Source organism: Lutra lutra, chromosome 7, assembly GCF_902655055.1.
Source record: "Lutra lutra chromosome 7, mLutLut1.2, whole genome shotgun sequence".
Classification (NCBI taxonomy): domain Eukaryota; kingdom Metazoa; phylum Chordata; class Mammalia; order Carnivora; family Mustelidae; genus Lutra; species Lutra lutra.
The window spans coordinates 50248402-50267355 of NC_062284.1; the positions used below are offsets into that span (position 1 = coordinate 50248402).

An 18954-nucleotide genomic window follows, 5' to 3' on the forward strand; every position below is an offset into this window, starting at 1 on the left:
GACAGAATAGGCAAAGTACTGTCAGAAGGCAGAGAAAGGGTTCCTGGTTCTAGAGCTCATTAGCTCCAACAGAAGAGCAAATGCCATGTTTTCCTCCCAACAAGGGGGAATAGGTAGTCCATGTCGGCCGGGAGAAGACAGGGAATTTCCCTGAAACAGGGAGTTTCAGCAGCTGCTTGGGAATATTCCTTAAAGTCCCTGTCCCCAGGTAGACTTAACCACAGTTGGCTCCAATTATAGCCATTAACCCAGGAAATGAGTGAGGGACAAGCCCCCACATCTATTAAGAACAGTGAGAGAGAGTCAAGAGTCCCCTTCATCTGGATGGTCTGTGATTCCTCCAGCAACCAGGGTTTACTCTGAGGAGGCCTATTTAGATCATCATCACCCAGTATGTCAGGAGGGAGTTTATTAGCCAAACATGTTCAGGCTAACACATTCTGCAAGACCTTTAGGTTGGGCTCCTGGTGTAGGGCAATGAAGGCCTAGGTACGAGCAATGGGTACTGTAGGTCCATTTACCTTTTCCTACTGAAGAGATCTAACTAATAGATCCCACTGAGGCCATGCAGTGTTACAGAAGATCAATCCTTTCCTAAATTTTGCAATCCAAATTGTTTCCAGTGGGTTAAAAGGCACCCCAAGGTAGAGTCCTTGGGAACTGAAGAAAAGAGAAGGTCCATTACCTAGGAAATCCCCCTGACTCTTAGGTGGCGTTCCACGTGGGATATGTCAGAGGTTCCTGGTGTCAAAGCCACTCGAGGCATTCCCTGAAAAAAAAAACACTACGACCACTGCCACTGATATAGTCCCCTGTAGGAGGGAGGCCTGCCCTCCACCCCTGCTTCCCCGTCGCATTCTAGACTAAGATGGGTGCTGGTGTATGGACTGAAATACTGTTCCTTGAAGGTCACTCCATAAAGGTCATGCCTTATTTTACCTTGCATTGAAGACCTACCTTTTTTTTTTAATATTTTATTTATTTATTTGACAGACAGAGATCACAAGTAGGCAGAGAGGCAGGCAGAGAGAGAGGAGGAAGCAGGCTCCCTGTTGATCAGAGAGCCGGATGCGGGGCTCGATCCCAGAACCCTGGGATCATGACCTGAGCCGAAGGCAGAGGCATTAACCCACTGAGCCACCCAGGCGCCCCGAAGACCTACCATTTTTAACCCATGGAAAACACTAGAAGTTTTACAAGAGGAAACTATCCAATTTTGTAGCTAAAGTAGTTAGTAGAGGGTATTGATGGAAAACAGTAACAACAGAAATCCATCATGGTCTAAGCAACATTCCAACACACGTAGTCTTTACAGCCAACTTTCCTAGGAAATGGTCCCCTGTAAGTGTCACTTTCTAGATGTAGCCCCCAATAAGGATTTACTAAGGGGGGGTGGGATCAAAGGGGAGAAGGTGGTGGAATTTTCTGGTTGAGGTGGGGAGGAGGGAGCTCTTCCTTTTTGTTGGGTCTAACTTAAGAAGTTAAAAGGCTAATCTGGGGAGCCAAAGGAGTCATAGGTTCCCCTTCTTTTTCTTTTTCTTTTTTTAAGATTTTATTTATTTATTTGAGAGAGAGACAGTGAGAGAGAGCATGAGCGAGGAGAAGGTCAGAGGGAGAAGCAGACTCCCCATGGAGCTGGGAGCCCGACGCGGGACTCGATCCCGGAACTCCGGGATCATGACCTGAGCCGAAGGCAGTCGTCCAACCAACTGAGCCACCCAGGCGTCCCCCCCTTCTTTTTCTTTAAGGACGTTTGAGGTGTCCTCAGTATGTAAAGGGGCCAGGGTGGACCTGACTAGATCCCACATAGTAAGGGAAGGAAGGGAAATCTATTTACCTTGTCTATGGCAACATTTCGAGCTCTTTCCAATTCTCTCCCATACTTCTAAATCTAAAGTTCCCCAGTGAGGGAACCACAGGTTGTGTTTAACAACCTCTAACAAACCCTGAAGTTGGTCTTCCGTTACAAAGGCCCTGCTTACCTTAAGGAGCGATTTCTCATTTATAGTAGCCCTGTTAGCCTTTAAAAAAGTTGCTCTAAAGAGCACCTGGGTGGCTTAGTCCTTAAGCCTCTGACTTCAGCCTCGGGTCACGATCCCCAGGTCCTGGGATCCAGCCCACATCGGGTTCCCTGCTAGGGGGGAAGGCTGCCTCTCCCTCTCCTACTCCCTCTGCTTGTGTTCCCTCTCTCACTGTGCCTCTCTCTGTCAAATAAATAAAATCTTTAAATAAGTAAAATTTGCTTTAAAACCTTAATATATGGTCTCTCTTCGAGAAAGAGGTTTTTCCCCATATCTGGAATTCTTAGAAACAGTTTAATTCCATAAAAAATATTCAAGCCTGGAACTTCCCCAAACTCAGCCATGAGCCGATGGCAACTTACTACATGCAGATTTTTCGTTTTTGGGCAATCAATATGGCGTCTGTTGCAAAACGGTCATGTTGGGGTCACCACTTGCTGGGGATGGTCAGCAATCCCTGTTCCGATGGATGGAAGATTACTCCAAACTTTGCTGTGAAAGAGAAGAGAAGGCAAGGGGGTCAACACTCAAGAATGAAGACCAATTATTGTTTTTATTTTTATTTTTATTTTTTATTTTTTATTTTTTTTAAAGATTTTATTTATTTATTTGTCATAGAGAGAGAAGCGAGAGTGAGCACAGGCAGACAGAGTGGCAGGCAGAGGCAGAGGGAGAAGCAGGCTCGCTGCCAAGCAAGGAGCCCGATGTGGGACTCGATCCCAGGACGCTGGGATCATGACCTGAGCCGAAGGCAGCTGCTTAACCAACTGAGCCACCCAGGCGTCCCTATTGTTTTTATTTTAATCTGAAGGTGGCCAGTAATACTCAAAATCAACTACTACTCAACTTCAAAACCACTAAGGGGATGTTACGATTCAAAATTCCTTTAATTTCTAACTTTCTCAACCTTTGTGGATAAACGTATTTTTATGATTTATTAAAAAAACTTTAAGTTCAGGGTTTTTTTTATTAAGAAAAAGAGATGAGGGGGTGTCTGGGTGGCTTAGTACATTAGGCGTCTGCCTTTGGCTCAGGTCATGATCCTGCAGTCCTCAGATAGAGACCCTTAAGCCCAGGGGTGGGTTCCCTGCTCAGGGAGGAGTCTGGTTCTCCTGCTGCCCCTCCCCCCGCACTTGTTTCAGTGCTCTCTCTCACATAAATAAAATCTTTTTTAAAAAAGGATGAAATAAAAAGGCACTGATTACAGATTATGATAATATTTAGGTAAAAATAAATCCATATGTATATTTTTAAAAGATCTATAAAGATGTACACCAAGTAGTTAAGAATACTTAACTACTTTTGCTTAAGAAAAGTATTCTTAAGAAAAGAATACTTAGGGGCGCCTGGGTGGCTCAGTGGGTTAAAGCCTCTGCCTTTGGCTAAGGTCATGATCGCAGAGTCCTGGGATCGAGCCCCACATTGGGCTCTCTGCTCAGCAGGGAGCCTGCTTCCTCCTCTCTCTCTGCCTGCCTCTCTGCCTACTTGTAATCTCTGTCTGTCAAATAAATAAATAAAATCTTTGAAAAAAAATTTAAAAAAAAGAAAAGAATACTTAACTGCTTTTGGAGGATGGATCAAATAGAAACTTTCACTTTATCTGTATTTCAAATTTTTACAAAATCACATATTATTAGAAAAAAGAAAACAGCTTATTTTCATATGGAAAGCTTTAAAATAATGAGGTGGGACCACTGGAAGCCTTAAGAAGGTATGTACCCAACCAAAGTGGCCAATAATTTTATTAGCAGTGTATACTGTCCTTTTTGCAGAATCTGTACTCTAGAAGCCAGATCATCAATAATCTATTCACTGGAGTCCAGATTCCAAATTTCCCTAGTATGATTTTACCCACTGCCAAAGGCATTTGGAATGAAAACAGAAATAGGTATAACAAAATGCATGTCAAATAGTGATTCAAATCATCAACCTGTTAAATTTTATGATTCACACACATACACCAAGTACAAAATGGGGTTCATTAATAAAAGGATTACACGCACAAAAAAGCAGTACTATCTTGTTATAGGGTAAATAATAACTATGAAATGAGTCTGAGAAGGGATACAAGGCTTGAGGACTGGAACTACAACACTTAAAAAAAAAACACATGGAGTATTGGTTGCTTGAATAAGCAGTTGAAGCATCTATATTCTTTAAAGGCATTAATTCAGACTTGAGTTGGGTTTTAAAGAATAGTTGGACTGTGGGGAAAGTGAATGGCAATGTGGCCTGTTGCAGTCCAACGACAGCAAGCAGCGCCCAGGTTCAGGGTATTGTGGACAGGAAAACATTGATAGGTAAGGCGGGGCCAGTCATGGAAGAGCTGTGAATGAAACAATGAAAATGTAGGACTGCAATAGAGCTATTATAGGATTTTAGTGTGGGAGTCACACAAAAAAAGTGAATATTTTCAGATGATACCATAGCAGTAATTTGCAGGATTGGCTTGGGGGACAAACTCAGTGTGGGAGACAGAAGGCAGTAAAAGAGGAAGGGTCTTGAAAGTGATGTGCAGTATCTCTATCATGTTATTTTTCACATAGAATAAAGCTGTCTGAAGAAGATAGATTACAAACATTCAGAAAGGTTTCCAAATGACTGTGAAGAATTATAAAGTACTGTTGGGTAACTCAGAGAGCTCTGTGAAGTTTAAATTAAGTGCCTTGTCTGGATTAATCAGAGACCACTCCTCACTTTCCAATAGGACATCCTTGGCTGTGGGAGGATGCAGAGGAAGAGAGGCAATTACGACTGACTAGTATAGTCCTATTTGACTTGTTGAATGGAATAAGGTAGATAATTAAGTAAAATGAGGGCATGTAGGATGACAGATAACTAGTACAACATTCAGCTAATAACTTAGGAGGAAAGTACATTAGGCATTTCACAGCTGTTGCTGCTTTTCCTTTCTTCTTCTTGGCAGGCAGCTTGGCATTGGGAGGAAGGAAGGTTGCAGGGGATATATTACACCCTGGTAATAACTACAAACCACATAAAGCCTCTTCAAAAAGAATTATTTCTTGAGTTAAAAACAAAAGTTCAGTTTTATTCTGTTTGTTGTTGTTGTTGTTTCTTTAGTGTAAGGTAAGGAGTTACTATTTCCCTGTTCTTCACCTCTTTCCCCACCCCACCTCCACTACTGGGTTCTGGCTCATGGCTTTCTTTCTATTATACACAACCTACTCAATACAAGCATTCAACTTTAGAACTGTAAGTTGTTTTCGAGGCACCTGGGTGTCTCAGCCATTAACTGTCTGCCTTTGGCTCAGGTCCTGGGGTCGAGCCCCACATTAGGGTCCCTGCTCAGTGGGAACCCTACTTCTCCCTTTCCCACTCCACCTGTGTTCCGTCTCTGGCTGTCTCTCTCTCCTGGCAAATTAATAAAATCTTAAAAACAAAACAAAACAAAAAGACCTGTAAGGTGTTTAGAGTAAACAGAAGAGATCAAGCGCACTCCTACTTTCCATCTCGCCCACCTAGGTTTACAAAGCCTTAAAACCAGAGTTGTAAGTATTTGTCATCAACATGGTGTTTAGCATTCTGCCTTGTATTATGCTATTTTTTCACTTGTTTTCCCATCTCCCCCCCCCCTTTTTTTTTTTTAAAGATTTTATTTATTTATTTGACAGAGAGAGATCACAAGCAGGCAGAGAGGCAGGTAGAGAGAGAGGAGGAAGCAGGCTCCCTGCCGAGCAGAGAGCCCGATGTGGGGCTCGATCCCAGGACCCTGAGATCATGACCTGAGCCGAAGGCAGCGGCTTAACCCACTGAGCCACCCAGGCGCCCCCCCCCCTTTTTTAAGATTTTATTTATTTGACAGAGAAACAGTGAGAAAGGGAACACAAGCAGGGGAGTAAGAGAGGAAGAGGCACACCTCCCGCTGAGCAGGGAGCCCGATGTAGGGCTCCATCTCACAACCTTAGGATCCCTACCCAAGCCCAAGGCAGACACTTAAAGACTGAGCCACCCAGGTGCCCCTTGTCTTCCCATCCTCAGCAAATTCTGAGTTATCTGACAGAGGGACGGATTGTTAATTCTTCCTGTATCCTCTACTTCTACCCCATCCAGCTAAGGAATGAACTGCTTGAAAATACAAATGGCCTCTTTTTTTTTTTTTTTTAAATACAGAGAGAGAGAGATCACAAGTAGGCTGAGAGGCAGGTGGGAGTGGGGGGCGGGTGGGAGCAGGCACCCTGCTGAGCAGAGAGCCCGATGTGGGGCTCGATTCCAAGACCCTGAGATCATGACCTCAGCCCAAAGCAGAGGCTTAACCCACTGAGCCACCCAGGTACCCCCGGAAATGGTCTCTTAAGAACTTCTCTTGCATCAAATACAGTGCTGGTTAATAAGTAGGTCATGACAAAGATCATGTGGTAAAAGAAATTTCTGGTAAAATGAAAATAAGTAGGTTTCATTAACATTTTATAGATATTTTTATTCTATGAGAACAATGAGTAAGAAAACATGTTAGTGTTGTTAAAAAAACAAAATTAAACTGAGTAAATCTTAAGATCTAATTGACTTCATTCAATGATTCATGAATAGGGCAGCAGCCTATCTAGCATATAAAAAGAAACTCCAGAGAGTTATGGGAAGGGAAGGTTTTCAAAGGCAGAAAAGAGGTGAGATAAGGAAGACATAAATGGGGGGTGGGGTGGGGAAAGATTATTTCAGGAAAGGTCACCTTCCTGTGGAGGACAAAATAGTCTATTAGGTGGATTACCTCACTGGTGCTGATCAGGAAATTTCAGATGGACTGGTTAAGATTACACTCCTGGGGGAGAATGAAACTGCAATCAGGTTAAAAATATTAAGTTTCAGTTTGGTAGTGATTCTATTTGGGGCCTGCTGTCTCTCTCTCTTTTTAAAGATTTTATTTATTTGTCAGAGAGAGTGAGAGAGAGAGAGCGCAGGAGTGAGCACAAGCAGGCAGAGGGAGAGGGAGCAGCAGCCTCCCCATCAAGCACGGAGCCCAATGCAGGGCTCTCAAGACCTGAACTGAAAGCAGATGCTTAACCGACTGAACCACCCAGGGACCCCACTTTGTCTCTTTTATGTCTGATTACTTCTGTTTACTTAAGTTAGTAGTTACATTAATTATAGGTCAACCAAGCCTCTGGTCCCTCTGAGTAAATGCTATATATAATATATAATAAAGTGTGTCCTGAGAAAATAACAATTTCTCCTGATACATAGAAGTTACTGATTAATACAAATTTCAAACACTCTCTGTAAGGCCTTAGAATATGTAGTAAGCAAGGGAATACAGAGTAGTAAGAATTAGATCCTTCGGGGTGCCTGGTAGCTCAATTGGTTAATCCTTAATCATCTGCCCTTGGCTCAGGTCCTGATCCCAGAGTTCTGTGCTCCATCCTTGGTGGGAGTCTGCTTCTCCCTCTCCCTCTGCTCCTTCCCCTGCTCATGCCTGTGCACACTCGCTCCCACATTCGCTCGCATGCTGTCTTTCTCTCTGGCATGCTCTCTTTCAAATAAATAAAATCTTTAAAAAAAATTAAACTCTGCGGGGTGCCTGGGTGGCTCAGTGGGTTAAAGCCTCTGCCTTCGGCTCAGGTCATGATCCCAGGGTCCTGGGATCGAGCCCCGCATCGGGCTCTCTGCTCAGCAGGGAGCCTGCTTCTTCCACTCTCTCTGCCGGCCTCTCTGCCTACTTGTGATCTCTCTCTCTCTCTGTCAAATAAATAAATAAAATCTTAAAAAAAAATTAAACTCTGCCATCAAAAAACTTGCCATCCACAACCAGACAAAGCCCAGAGATAGTAAAAGGAAGGAAATAGTAAAGATCAATATGGTTACAGACATATAGATGAAAGGAACAGAATAGAAAACCCAGCATTCCCACACTTAGATGGTCAATTAGTCTACGACAAAGGAGGCAGGAATATACAATGGGGAAAAACAATCTCTTCAATAAATGGTAGTAGGAAAACTGGACAGTTACATGCAAAAGAATGAAACTGGACCACTTATACTTTACTTACACAAAAATACACTAAAATGGATTAATGATATAGTATATGTGCTGCCGAAGCGAGCACTGGATTAATGATATAAATGTGAGACTCCTGGAAGAAAATATAGGCAGTAATCTCTTTGACATCAGCTTGAGCAAGGTATTTATGGATAATGTCTCTTCAGACAAGGGAAACAAAAGCAAAAATAAACTATTGGTAGTAAAAATAATAAGAAAACTTTTGCACAAAGTAAGAGAACTTTGGCACAGCAAAGGAAACCATCAACAAAAGGAAAAGCAATGAATGGGAGGAGATATTTGCAAAACATATATCCAATAAGAAGTTAACATTCAAAATATATATAAAGAACTTACACAGCAGCATGCCTTGCTGGCTCAGGCAGTAGAGCAGGTGATCTCAGGGTTATGAGTTCAAACGCTTATTGCTCTAGGAGCACACTTAATTAAAAAAACAAAAAACAGGGGCACCTGGGTGGCTCAGTCAGTTAAGCGTCTGTCTTCAGCTCAGGTCATGATCCCTGGGTCCTGGGATCAAGTCCCAAATTGGGCTCCCTGCTCAGTAGGGAGTCTGCTACTCCCTTTCCCTCTGCCCCTCCATCCACTCATGCTCTCTCTCTCTCAAATAAATAAAATCTTAAGAGAAAAAAAAAAACAACCCAGGAAACAAAAACAGTTAAATAGCTCAACACTAAACAACCAAATAATCCAATTTAAAATGGGCAGAGAGGGGCGCCTGGGTGGCTCAGTTGTTAAGCATCTGCTTTTGGCTCTGGTCATGATCCCAGAGTCCTGAGATCAAGCCCCAAATCGGGCTCCCTCTTCCACAGGAGGCCTGCTGCTCCCTCTCCCACTCCCTCTGCTGTGTTCCCTCTCTCTCTGTGTCTCTTTCTGCCAAATAAATAAATAAAATCTTAAGAAAAAAAAATGGGCAGAGTACCTAAATAGATATTTTCCCAAAGACATACAGATGGTCAACAGACATGAAAAGATGCCCAACATCACTAATCATCAGGGAAAAGCAAATGAAAAGCACAATGAGATATCATCTCACATCTGTCAGAATGACTAAAATAAAAAACACAAGAAATAAGAAATTTTGCTGGAAATGCAGAGAAAAAAGAACCCTTGTGGCCTGATGGAGGAAATGCAAATTTGGGGAGGGCAGGGAATGTAAATTTTGGGGGCAATCACTGTGGAAAAGAGTATGGGTGTACCTTAAAAAATTAAAAATAGAAATATCATATGATCCAGTGATTCCATCACTGACTATTTACTCAGAGAAAACAAAAACACTAATGAGAAAAATATATGCACCTCTGTATTTATTGCAGCATTATTTATAATGGCCAAGATATGGAAGCATCATAACTGTTCATCAACAGATAAATGGATAAAGATGATATATATCTTTATATATACACAATGGAATATTTCTAAGCCATTAAAAAGAAGGAGATCTTGGCATGTACAACATGCATGGGCCTGGAGGGTATTATATTAAGTGAAATACATCAGACAGAGAAGACAAATGCCATATGATTTCATTTATATGTGGAATCTAAAAAACAAAACAAAAAAACAGACTTATAAATACAGAGAACTAGTGGTTGCCAGAGGGGGAGAGAATGGGTGGGATAGGTGAAATAAGGAGAAAGGGATTAAGAGGTACAGACTTCCAGTTGTAAAAGACATAAGCCACAAATCTGAAAAACATAGCATGGTGAATACAGCCTATTATATTATAATAACATTGTATGGTAACTACACTTAATGTGGGTGGTGAGCATCGCATAATGTATATTAGTGTGGAACCACTAGGTTATACACCTGAAACTAACATAAAATTGTTCAATAAGCATTGTTTTATAAAGATCTTACCATCCAGGAAGCGAGATAAATGTAGTATTAACTATAGAGCTGTGAGGTTCCAATGCAATGTGGCAATTGAGCGAGGCATTAATAACTTGGAGGATGATCACTTGCTCAAAGTTGACAATTTGGAAAATACAGAAAAGCACAAGCAAAAAAAAAAAAAAAAAAGCCACATCTAAAGAAAACAAAAAGCACCTATAATTCTCCCGCAAAGAGAGAACCACTATTAATATTTTGGGTCTTTTTTCACATGCTTTTGTTTTTGCTTTTCAAGTTAGCTTAAAAGCAATACACACATATGGCAAAAAAAAAAAAAAATTATAGCCGTATAAAAAGGCATACCACTTAAAAAGGTAAAAGATCTGCTCCCCAGAAATAGGTTGAAATAAATTTCTACGTCAAGATGGAGCCCCTCCTGCCAGGTATCACGTCGGAAAACCAAACTTTGGCTGCCTTTAAATTCTTCTTGACCGGAAACAGTATACGCTGTCAGCCAATCCCCAAAAGCTACGTCAACGCTGGGCTCCAAACTTATTTCCTTGTTCCTTGACCTTTCTAAATAAGGTCAGATGTGCGATTCCAGCCCTGTTTCTGAGCTGCTGCGTCTACTGCTATGTAAAAGTCGCTGTTGCCCAAACACCCTCTAGTAGAGGGCTCCATTGCTTCTGAGACACTGTGTACTCCCAATCCGTGATTATTTTCCCTCAAAGGAAGGACATCAAGCTAGTTACGAAATTGTTTTGTCATTTGACAGGTAACAACTTCGTTGTGAATCTATCTGCAATTAAAACTGCATTCACATGTCTGTTTACCCCTTAAAATGGTTACAGATGTAATCACATTATTAGGTGTCCTGCATCTTCCTTTCGTCAACCGCACAAAGGAATCTCTCTCCTTAGAAGAGCTGGACCTATTTCTTACTGCATTCAGGGTTGCTACACCACAAGCGTGGGGACTGGGCAGGCGGTGACCCCAGCCGGCAGATGGTAGGCCATTTTGGGCGGCGGGGTGGTTGGGGGCGGGGGGAGACAGAGGGATAAGCCAGTTTGGTTGGTATGTAGGGTATCATCAGGATGACTCGAGGCCAGAGGGTGGGCATAGTATTCCAAACCAGCACTTGAGACTCCCTTTAATTCTTGTACTGGAAAAGAAAAAGGAAGTCAGCTAATTTGGGTAAGGAACGGATTGTCTGAAGAAGAGCTTAAGAGGCTGACTGACGAAGGGAGCTGTCCAGGAGGGAGCTGACATTTGAGTCTAGAACTGAGAAGGGACCTAGGTCGGAGAAACTGTAGGGTTGGTCAGTTTTCTGCAGCCTGATCTTCACTGTTCCCTCCCCTCTCTAAGAGAAGTCCTCTCTTTAGCTACGTCCCGCGGAGGAACCTTTTTCCTAGGCCCGGGGGGTAGGGCAGGTCCTTGCAGCGGGATACCTAACAAAATCCCTCAGTCCTTCCCCGCCCCCGCGCCGCGGGAATTCTGAGATCTGGGCGGGCCTTCAGCTAGGCGCTCTAAGGAGCAGGGATAGGGGAATATAGCCGCCAATCAGACCACCCGGATACCCGGATGTGAAGCGGTGCGCGATACAAAGGCGAGTTACCACCCAGCGCTTCGTCAGGTACAGTGACCAATAAGCACTTCTCGGGTGATAAATGACAGGAAAAGTAGCCATTTACAAACTAGTTTCTCTCACGCATGTGGAAATTCTCTTGCTTAGTCTAACCCACTACTGATTGTAATTGGGCAGAATTATGAAGAGCGGTAGAACTGTCTAATTAGAAGCGGGAGCGAGAAAAGTCGCAGCCAATAGCACGACTCTCGGGAGCGGGGCGGGGCCTAGGCCTTCGCCTCGGCGGCGGAGGAGACGCGGGGGCCATTTTGTGAAGAGACGAAGACTGAGCGGTGCGGCCGGGTCGTCGACCTCGAGCAGCAGTTGGCTTCTCTACGTAGAACCCGGGAGTAGGAGATTCAGAATCGAATCTCTTCTCCCTTCCCCCTCCTGGTAAGTGGAGGGGGCAAAAGCAGGGCAGGCATTGGGTTCCTCGGCGAGCGCGAGGGGGTGTGGGAGAGAAGACGAGGGAACCCTACCCTCGGTAGAGTAACCAGGCCTCCATTTATTCTCTTTGCGTTGGGGCGTTAGGTATTATGCCGGAGAGAGTTTTATAGGCCTCAGCCCTTGGCGCAGATTTAACCTAGTGTCCTCTAGGCTACGATCGGAAGGGAAAACGTCCTTTTCCTTTTTCGCCCTTTTTCTGTGTTAACGGCTGCTTTCCTTTCTTTTTCTACGACCATGAGGACTCCGAGAGAAAGATGAAAGGCAAGATCGAGATGCTCATTAATACAGTTGGAAGTTCACGTAGCGCTGATGCCTCCTGTTAAATTTAAAAATTGGGCGGGGGATGGGTAAGGGTTACTAAGTAGATAATTGCACCGCGAGCCTCTAAATTCCGGAGCGTACCGCAGGGCATAAGAGTAGTAAATATAACAATAGATTTAATGTTTTACTGATTACTTTTTATTTTACACCTCTTTGAGAACGGCGGACCTCGAAGTAGTTATTTTCAGTTGTTTTAAAAAATATATTGTAATCTCATTTACATATTAACAGTAATAATTAAAGCTGGCTTACTTTTTATCTGCAGGTTACAAATCACTTGAAATATATAAGTTAGTGGAACTTTGCTTGAGGTAGGTACTACTATCTTTCTCAGGAACTGAGGCACAAGAGTGTCGGTTGCCAGGGTCATAATAAATCAGTAGCGGAACTACTAAGGAATTTGACTCTACTACGTTAGTCAAGTGGTTTACGTAGCTGTTGGAATAGTAGGTATTGATAGTACTGTATTTGAATCTTTGCAAGAACCTAATCATGCAGTCATTCCAGTGAAAACTGGAAATTCCCGAACTGCACTTGGGAAAAATATTTAATTACGAGATTGGCAGTTATTAATTTAACATTCTGATATAAACTTAAAGTTTGACTTTCAGGATATTCTGGCATTGATTTTGTGAAATACTTGTTTAAAAAGTATGTAGTTAACGCATACTTTATTAAGGTATTATTGTGCCCACTATTTGCTAAGTCCTGAAGCTTATGAAAAATGTTAAGTTTATAAAAATTGCATAGGTGTTTCTAAGTAGTATCACATTGACTTACCCAAGAAATCGCTTTTTTTTTTTTTGGATACTTGGGGAGGGGGAAGATTTCTTTTTCATAGTCTGTTCTCTCCCAAAAACTGTTAGCAAAGTTTAAACCAATACTGCAGGATAAATTCATCCCTTAGGAAACCAAGAGAAGGTAAAAGTACTTTTATATGGAATAGTTAATGTATTTGTCAATTTCCTCACCATGTGGCTAATGTAATAGGGATTAAAAGGTTTGCTCTTCAGAAAAAATATAAACATGTATATTACATGGGCTTAAAACCAAAGTTTATCACTACAGAACTGTTAGAAATAAAGGCAGTGATTAGTTAAGATTTAAGTCATAAACATAATAAAAATATTGTTAGCAAATAAAGAGAAATGTAAGAAATCATTTAATAACAATTGGTAAAAATTGAAATTAATTGAAGGGCACTGTTCTTGCCTTGACCTGTGAGAAATAGGGTTTCTTGGGAACAACATGTTCCGAGGAAACAGCTAACTAGAGTTACTATCCATCTGGAAAGATTGGGCCTCAGAATTAAGGTCTGAAACAGTTTTAGAGGTGCAGATAGGTTTTAATAGCATTTCCATGTTGCTAAAAAGGAAGGATTTAAGAGGATGACTAAGTTGCAGCTCTTCTGACCTTTTTGTGTTCCCCATGCTGGTTGCAATGGAGTGTTTGGTGTTGGTTGCTATTCCTTCTATAGAGAATTTAAACATTCTCTTAAATTTGTGATTAGGTCTTTAGTGGGTTTCAGCATGCAGTTTTGTTTTGGATGGAATTGCTGTAAGAACAAACAAGGAATGAATCCAGAATAGTTAATCTAATAATAAAGATTATATTAAGTAGTCGTTATCTAAGATGTTAACTTGGGAGTGACAGTTGAAAGAATCTTGGCCTAAAAGTTCAGAAAACTATCTCCATCTTCCTCTCCATCTTCCTCGCCCCGTTACTGTATTAGGTAAATCAGCCAAACGTTATGGATTTCAGTTTTCTATTTAGAAGGGGGCCTAGACATCTTACCTATTTTCTTAATTTCTATTCAAGTCATTTGTTGTCAGAAGGCTGGAAAGTGTACCGAAAGTTTTATTAAAAGCAGTTTTATATATTAATGATTGTATTCTATCTTAATTAGTCTTGAAGTAGCTCTGATGGTCATGGAGAACATCATTTGCTCATGCTTAATATGTATATTCAGATTGGGCTCAGGGAAGATGATGGTTTTTACATGTTAGATTTATTACAGGATTGACAAGTGAGAACCAGCACTATTTGACGTAGCATAACTGCAAGTGTCATCAGTTACTAGGAAGTTGGGGCTTAAAAGGGGAAAAAGGATTACTATAGGGTTTTTTAATTCTCTTGGTGCATTTACTGTAAGTCAGGATGTTCCTGGATTTACTTTATACCACTCTTACTTATGGGATAGAGGCTCCCCATTAACCTCTCATAGTGGTTCTTAAATGTGAGCCAACGGTAGAATCCGTAAGGGGAATGAATAGTTAAAGTAGATTTCTGGGCTGCACCACCAGAGTTTCTAATTAAGTCTGGTGTGGCCCTCGGAAATTTGCATTTCTAATAAGTGCCACTTGGTGCTGGTTGGCAACCCTCAGTTCAAGAAAAGTGCTTTAGAAGAAGGGATCCAAACCTCCCAGAGGTTTGACGAAGTATAATTTAGGTATACTGTTAATTGCAAAGCATTTTAATTAGGCACTAAAATTGTTCAGTCTTTTTTATGAGGTGGTAGCTCATCAGTTTAACGTAACTTTTTAGAAGACCTCTTAGAAGACCTCTTCATGACTTTCAGAAACAGATGCTTCTTTTCATATTAACTTTTTGGTGAGCGTTTTGTCTTGTGACGTCTGTGCAGAGGATTTATTTGTAGATGAGCCACAAAAGTTACTTAATACACCCTGAAGATTTTGAGTACCGGGTTCAAGCTGTGACTTAAGTAAGAAAATTGAAAGTTTCACCATAACTGGACATCACAAACACTGCTGTAGAGATAATATTCAACTATGTATCTTTTCTAGAACTTTTTATTTTGTACACTTTTTAAAAGATTTTATTTATTTGATGGAGAGAGATAGAGCAAGAGAGGCAGCACAAGCAGGGAGAGTGGGAGAGGGAGAAGCAGTCTTCGCACAGAGCAGGGAGCCTGAATGCCAGGCTCTTTCCCAGGACCCCTAGGATCATGATCTGGGCCGAAGGCAGATGCTTAACAACTGAGCCACCCAGGTGCCCCAAAGATTTTATTTTTAAGAAGTCCCTATGCCCGCTGTGGGCCTCAAACCCACAACCCTGAGATAAAGAGTCCCACACTCCTCTAACTGAGCCATCCAGGTACCTGTATAAATTTGTACATTTTAACACATCAATCCAAATGTAAAACTAATTTGCAGGTTAACACTGAAACTGATCTGCTATTTGGAAAAAATTTATAGTTAAAATTTTAGAAGTTTAGTACTTGTTCTGTTGATGTAGTCATTCACACATAATTGACTCAAGGAACACTTTTTAATTTTAATTTTTTGGAGGTTTTGTTTTATTTTTTTTTTAAGAGGGATAAGGGCAGAGGGAGTGGGAGAGAATCTTAAGCAGGCCCCATGGCCAGTGTAGGGCTTGAGCTCATTGTGACCTGAGCTGAAATCAAGAGTCAGGTGCCTAACCGACTGAGCTACTCAGGTGCCCCTGACCGCCCCCCCTGCCTTTTTTTTTTTTTTTTTTTTTTAAAGATTTTATTTATTTATTTGAGAGAGAGAGATCACAAGTAGAGAGGCAGGCAGAGAGAGAGAGATAGAGGGAGAGAGGGAAGCAGGCTCCCTGCTGAGTAGAGAGCCCGATGCGGGACTCGATCCCAGGACCCTGAGATCATGATCTGAGCCGAAGGCAGCGGCTTAACCCACTGAGCCACCCAGGTGCGGGCCCCCCCCCCCCCCCCCCCCCCCCCCGCTTTTTGAAGTAAGTTCTGCACCTAATGTGGGGCTTGAACTCATGGCTCTGAGATCAAGAGTCACATGCTCTACTAACTGAGCCAGCTAGGTCCCCCTAGTTACTGACATTTGTAAAGGAGATTAAAACCATTTGGCTGAATATTGAATTGTGAGGGTGGTGATTTCCTTATTTTCTCAAAAAACCTACAATCTAATTGAAAATCTTTTAGCTGATGAAACGGCCAGTCTGTCATGCATGTTATTTTTTAGTGTGGTGTTGTGTGAGATTCTTAGAGTTCGTATCTTGAAATAAGCTGCATATACTATCTTATAAACAGACCACAGAAACAAATTCATTAAGGACCATAATTTTCACTTTATGACATTAAATATTCAGTAACTCTAGTAATCTTTTCTCCTTCATTTGGTTTTTCATTCTGTCACTGGAATGATGAGCTCCTTACTAAATTTTATGATGTGCTCCTTATTTAAACATCTTCCCCTATAGAACCTATCAGGTCTTGTTTTGATGATATACAGGTTTTGAGAATAGATGTCATCTCTAATATGTATTTTCATGATAGACCATCCCCCTTAATAATTTTGATACTTGACATTTGCTCCCTTCTTCATCCCTGTTGGCCTGGTTTTTCTATAATTTCTTTGTCCAAGCTGCTGATTATCAAGATGAATGTTCGTAGATTTTTTGTTTTTAAGACCCTTGTGGGAATATAGGCCTATATTTAGTAAATTTTTGTCACCTACTAATAAAGAATTGTGAAGACAGTCACTGGTAGAGGTGATGGTTTTATAGAGGCTTTCCCTTCCCAGTGTAATGTTAATGCTTTACCAAAATGTGTTACATGCAGTGGACAGATATTTCTGTCTTGGGGGTTTAGGGCACAACATTTCTGAGGAACTCTGACTCAATCTGTCCCTTCTCCTTTCACAGGGCAGCAAGGCGAACCCCATCCCTACTCACTGGAGCTCAGCTTTGATTTTTAACCTCCCTTCCCCACCCTTCCAGAACACACACATTCCCATTCCAAAACTGATTTTATAAAGACATTTTAAACATAATGATGCAACTTGGTGTGCACTACTGCAAATTTACAGGTGTTTTTTTTTTTAATTGTTTCCAAAACGGGACTTGGATTTAAGATGTAATTTTTAAAATTTCTATTTCTATTTTTTCTGCAGCAGTTGGGTTAGAGGAGGAGGAGCCTTTTAGCCTCTCATAAACTGACCTCTCTACTTCCTCGTGTATTTTTAAGATTGATTGATGATGTGGAAAGGGCTTTGCTTGTCTGCTACTGAGAACTTTACCCTTGCGGTTTTTGTGGAAACTGCTTTTGGAAAAAAAAAAAAGAAATGAACTTTACTGACTTGACATTTTTGCACCTCCCGTTTTTCTAATCTGGGCTATTTTTATTTTTGTTTTTTTACAGTGAGATTTTTTTGATCTTCAGCTACAGTAAGTTATTCCAATTTTTTTTTTACATTTTTCCTGACTTTCCGCTGATTTCCTTTTTATTGTTGTTACTAGTTACTATTATTATTATTATTATTATTATACTTAATGATGGTGATGATGATGATGATAATGACACTGATGATTTTTAACCGGATTAAAATCGAGTTTTTCTGAATGTTCATAAGAATTTCTCCGGCCTCCTGATTGACTTCAGAGTTTTGCATCTTGGGAGAGAAAGTGAAGGCATTAGCATTTTTAAGTGGATTGATCACATAAACCTTTTCTCTCCCAACCCCACCCTTGCCCTCATCCCCTCCCCCAGGCTCGAAAGAATTTTACTGGCTGTTAAGTCTGTGACCTTATTTTTCCTGATCTTTAACTTAACTGTTTTAGAGCATCTCTGGACGTCTGTATTTTTAATTTTTTATTTTTGTTTTTTTTATTTTTAATCTTTCATTTGTTAAATTTTTAAACTGTGCTGCAATAAAATGTGTGTGGTACTACTTAACACCTATGATGGTGATGGCATTTTCCCAGAAAGCCATTTTCCTCCTGTTACCCTTGAAATCCCATCCTGCTTTTCCTGTACACTACTACCCCTCACAAACCACAAGCTGCAGCAACATGGATGCCCAGCCTGGAACAGCAGCAGCCAGGATGACCTGGAGCCAGGGGGGCCTTCGGAACAGATGCACACCCTTCCCGGGTGATGGTAAGAGGTGTGAGGTCCACTTGGTTTCATTGCAGAGACTAGGAAATACACCCATTTAAGTCTAGTTGATATGGTGTAGGTGATAGCTTTTGAAAATGTTTGGATTAAGGTTTTTTTTTTTTTTTTTTTTTTTTTTTTAAATCTCAAGAGATGTTCCCCAAGGGATGCCAGCTCAGTTTTTTAAAAGCTGATGGAATTAGAGGTTGTAACTAACTTGGGCTGACAATTTTTGATAATTGGAAAGAGGAGCTGAAGTTTACATATACTTCAGAATGAAAATGGTTTGTCTTAAATAGCAACAAGACAAGGACACCTTAGGTGGGTTTGTTCTTAGATTGTTGAAAATGAGTAAAAATTTTCTGTTACTCAGAATAATCTTCCTTGGGTTTGTGACAATAGTTTTTTGATTGTATTCCATTTAGGCTATTCTTACTGAAATTTAACATGAATCAAACCACAAAAAAACCTCCTGTAATAACTAAAACGTTTTTTCTTGGGAGGATTTTTGTTTTGCTTTATTCTAAGGATAGGTAGATTGTTAATCTCAAAAAGCAGTGAAACTTTTTTAATCTGTATCCAAATCAAGAAATACAGAGTTGATCTCTCTTTCAGTGATAACTTGTGGCCCAGCAAATGTTAGGGAATGTGTTCTCTAGAGTAATCAGAAAGAATGAGGATCTAAAGAATTCAGAATTTAGCAACCTGTACTATTTTATTTTAAAGATTTATTCATCCATTTTGGGGGGGAGGCAAAGGGAGAGAGAATCCCAAGCGGAGTCCATACTTGAGTGCAGGGCTTGCAAGC

General features: G+C 41.1%; 1 protein-coding gene across 10 annotated transcripts in view; it reads left to right on the plus strand.

Moving 5' to 3' along the window:
* The first annotated feature begins 11731 nt into the window (after nt 1-11731).
* The window catches only part of HNRNPC (heterogeneous nuclear ribonucleoprotein C), a 60129-nt gene continuing 52906 nt past the window's right edge, over nt 11732-18954 (plus strand). For 3 of the 10 annotated variants that reach the window (XM_047735346.1, XM_047735353.1, XM_047735356.1), the window contains exons 1-3: nt 11732-11884; nt 12525-12570; nt 17412-17437. The gene's annotated coding sequence lies outside the window, so the exon portion shown is untranslated. Of the gene's footprint in view, nt 11885-12524; nt 12571-16915; nt 17080-17411; nt 17438-17538; nt 18150-18954 lie in introns of those variants that run through there. The other 7 variants (XM_047735348.1, XM_047735355.1, XM_047735351.1 and 4 more) reach the window with 7 other exon arrangements.